Here is a 4177-nt window from a genome sequence, read left to right as displayed (position 1 = left end):
AAGCAAGGTCAGCTCAGCAGCAATCTCCTGCTGTAAATTTGCGAGAGGAACAACACGCCAGCAAAAGCGCACATTAAGCAACACCGGGGCAATGGGACGCTGCCTCCTCCAGCCCCACGGGCCCTACTGACAGTGTAATACCCCACGCTGGGGAGAACCCCGAGTGCCGAGAGGGACGCCGCGGGGCGAAGAACAAAGTTATTCAGCGTGTCCATGAGCACGGATGGCTTCCAGAGGGAGGGTCCCTGTCCCGGGACCATGTGACGGTGTTGGTAAACACAGTCCACACCGGCCGCGGGCGTCCGGGGCCGCCGCCAAGGCCCCGCCGCCGGCAGCTGCTCCCGTCGCCGCGGCAACGCCGGGACAATGGGCTGGAAATCCAGCCGGCGTGGAACGAGAGGGCCCTACGGCAGGAGAGCGCCCGCGGCCCACCCACACTCCCCCCGCCCCCTCCAAAAAAAATGTGCACCCTAAAATACACAAAAAGGCACAGAAAAGGGCGTTACATCCCACAGCACCCCTCCAGGCTCCATTTTGGTCCTGCCTCCCCAGCCACCCAGGTACTGACCCCAGTAAAGGCCAGGTGACACCACGTTAAAATAATGGCAGCTGGATGTGAGTGGACATTTGTTGAGTCTCTCCTGTCACAATTTTAGTTCTCCATCATCATAAAACCATAGAAGTGTTACAGTTGGAAAAGACCTCTAAGATCATCAAATCCAACTGTTGACCCATCACTACCATGTTCACCACTAAACCAAGTCACTAAGTGCCACATGCTTTTTTGAATGCTTCCAGGGGCAGTGATTCCAACACTTCCCTGGGTCTATGTGTCAGAGAGTAGACTTCAGTACCTCATCACTCTGGAAGATGAAGGGGTTTCTGTCCCTACCTGAGGACAGTCCTCTCAGTTTTACGCCTGATTCTGCTTTCAAACGTAACTATTCTCCCCATATCCTCCCAAGAAAAGGCATGGATTTAACACACCTTGAAACCCTCTTGACAAGTAACTGAGCTGTCCTGAGGTTGCTTGACTGCAGAATGTAAAGGCAGCTTCTCTCACATGCACTTGCAGCTGGAAGAATTTCTCCCACTTTTAAGACCTCTACAGCTGTGCACAAACAAGGAAATCTTTATAAGAGGAGTGGACACAGTCATAAACTTGAACAAATACAGCAGCAGTCTCTATACGCAAATAAAACCCCCTATCCTCTCCTATTAAGTCCAACACTAATTTACTGAAGCATTTTCCCATCAAGCTGAAGTATTTTCTACATCATTTCACCCTGATGACAAACCCCACTCACCATTCAGACAGCAAGTTTGGATTTTGGGGAAACTTTATAGAGAAAAGAAGCACTTCCCTGGAATACAGTCATATCTTCTGCCTCTATCAGCCTACAAAGTCTTCAGAAAACACAGATTCTTATAACATAGCCCTTTTTCCATGCAAAATGATGCCTTTGGGACCAATGTCTCTTCTTGTACAACTTCTCTGTGGAATATCTCATAACTTTTAGGAGCAATTGATTTTTGTTACACAGCCAAGAAACATTCATGCTTTCCTCAAAACCTCTTGAGAATCAGTTCCCCAGCAGAAATGTGTGTCCTTATATAACTACATCGAGTTACCAAGTGTCTCTAAACTAATTGTGTGTCACAAAGTACAAATATTCTTGTGTGATGATAAAAGACCATATGGAATTGTCTACTCCTTTTCTGCAGGAGTGTGTGTATGTGTGTATGCAAGATGACATGAGCTTACCCTAAGGCATGGGGGGAAGTAATTACGTAAAATATTCCAAATGCCAGGTATGTCATCCCTATTGGTAATATGTCATGTGTAGCCCTGTGAAGATACAAATGAGAGATAGGTCATTTGAGTTTGATATAATATATGTGCAATGAATATGTATTATGACTATGATTTATAAAATGTAGTAATGCTCTTAGGAATGTTCTGGACTGAACAAACTTCACTGTCTGCAGAAAAAAGTGCTAATCAAGAGATACCATGCACAGGTCACTGCACAGAATCTTTCAATTGGGCAAGTAATTCATTGACTATATGTCCATTTTACATCCGAGACCCAATTCTGAAAAAAATGGAAGGAATAAGGTAAGATGTTACAGCCTTGTCTGGCTGCATTCCTGTTGCATAAAAGAAACAAAAAGAATGAGGAAGACAGCTCCAGAGCAATGCAGGGAAAAAGAGACAGAGCTGAAAGGCAAAACCGGAGGCTGGATTTCATACCTGGCTCTGTGTGTTAAATGGGACCAGAAAATGTCCAAATGCCAGGACAGCAGGAGACATCCTTTGACCTTGGAAAAACTCTTATTGGCACCACACATGAGTATGAGCTGCAATTAACGAAGTTACTTGTCGTAAAAAAAAAATCTGTTAAAAGACATCTAAATTTGGGTGGGTCTGGTTGCTGTAAAAATATCTTTAAAGACTGAAATGAAAGACTCTGTCCCTTAGGGCATGAAATTTTTGGTAATATTTATTACAGTAATTTCAGTGGACTATCTCTGGACCCAAGTCAAAAACTAGCATGACATGGCAGCTACGCCCCCTTACCTCCACATCCAGCCTCCTTACTGGGAGTGCTCTCTACCCAAGCTGTCCTAGACCACTATCCCTGTCAAAGCCCTGCCAGGATGCGTGCTGGCCATGTAACTGTGGGGACAATCTCAGGCCACTGCCAATGTCAGCGCCCTGGGCCTCTTTCTCTTGCTAGCTCATACATAATCTGACAGATCCAAAAGCTAAATCAATAGGGCTCTGGTGGGAACTGGGACAGGCTCAGTTGGTCTTTCCCTGGTTAATTTTTTTAATTACATTCTTAATTTCTGCAGGTCTAATTATTTGTAGTACAATAACAACATTACGAAGAGAAAGGAAAAAGAAATAGGATTAAGAAGTTCAAAGCAAACCAAAAAATCTTGCATTTCTGAAAATGTATAAACCAGACTTTTCTGTCAGGGCGCAATCATGCTCTCTGCACCTAGACAAGACGACTATTGTATCCAGGGCTGTAGTCCATGGAAATACGTCTGGGCTTCACATCTCAGCTGAGAAACTGAAGAGGACTATTGGGAAACTCACAACTTTAGTGCAGAAAATTCAGGATGGGTCATAGTCTGAAGAAGGTTTTTAAAGCTATTTTGTTTCTTTGAAAGAAAATCGGGGAAGAAAGACAATAAGATAGGAGGAGGAAAAGTTTGAGCACAGGATTGGGAACAAAACACTTCTCCTTTGAAGCCATGATATCTATCTTCAATAGCTCGGCACAAGTCAGTAGGTCATTCTACCTTGCCTGTCTGCCTCAGTGCAGGAGGGAGCAGAACACTGTGGAGCATTGGGACAATCTAAAATACCAAGGAAGCTTGTCCGTGGAAGAGTACACGTGACTCCAACATGGTCAGTGGAACATCACAGAATACTGCAGGCCTACAGCCTAGTGTGAGAGGCCCTAAAATGTTGTTCTGCTTGGGTATGGGGATGTACATGTAAAATTTTTGGTAAACCTGCACTGCATTACCTATTTAGGTGGAGGAAAATAGTAACACGCCTCCCCAAAGAAACAGCTCACAGAAATTGGGACCTGATCCTTAATCTAATAAAGTAAAAAATATTCCTGCTGTTTCATTTTTGCAGGTACTTGGTATTATTTTTGTTACTGTCCAATTGTTATTAATTCTTTTACAATCTTTCTACTCTCTTACCCTGGTTCATTTGTCAATACTTTACATGTAACGCTCCTAGTAACATAGCACAATAAAAATCAAAATATACTGACTGGGCTTTACTTAGAATAGGAAACAGATGGGATATTTTTTCACCATGTTTGAAAATCAACACCATTTCCCTTCTAGTATCTGAAAACTAGCATTATTCTCATTTTACAGTTTATGCAAGAAATAGACGTTAACTCAATAGCTTTGATGAAGCATCTGTAGCTCTGTGAGGTGAGTCTTGCTTTGCATGTCTTAAATTGCACACCATTCACTGAGGAAGTGAATCCAGATTTTTTCAAGATTCCACTGTAAAGACTGCAATACCATTAGTTAGTTTGAGTCAAGCAATTTCGAATGACATTTCCAGCTTTTGTTTTCTTACTTAGTTTCATTTTGCTTTCTTCCTCTACAAAACTAAGCCCAGTATAACATGAGG

At 43.2% G+C, this 4177-nt stretch overlaps 1 long non-coding RNA gene across 1 annotated transcript; it reads left to right on the top strand.

The window, feature by feature from the left end:
* The first annotated feature begins 777 nt into the window (after positions 1–777).
* On the top strand, positions 778–3798 carry LOC116784507. Its single transcript, XR_004356101.1, has 2 exons — positions 778–1812; positions 2860–3798. It is a non-coding gene; the product is annotated as an uncharacterized LOC116784507 (long non-coding RNA).
* The last annotated feature ends 379 nt before the right edge of the window (positions 3799–4177 follow it).

The sequence above is a fragment of the Chiroxiphia lanceolata genome, chromosome 3 (assembly GCF_009829145.1).
Source record: "Chiroxiphia lanceolata isolate bChiLan1 chromosome 3, bChiLan1.pri, whole genome shotgun sequence".
NCBI classification, from domain to species: Eukaryota; Metazoa; Chordata; class Aves; order Passeriformes; family Pipridae; genus Chiroxiphia; species Chiroxiphia lanceolata.
Note: the sequence above shows the minus strand (reverse complement) of the source record. Positions and strands in the feature narration are given on the sequence as shown.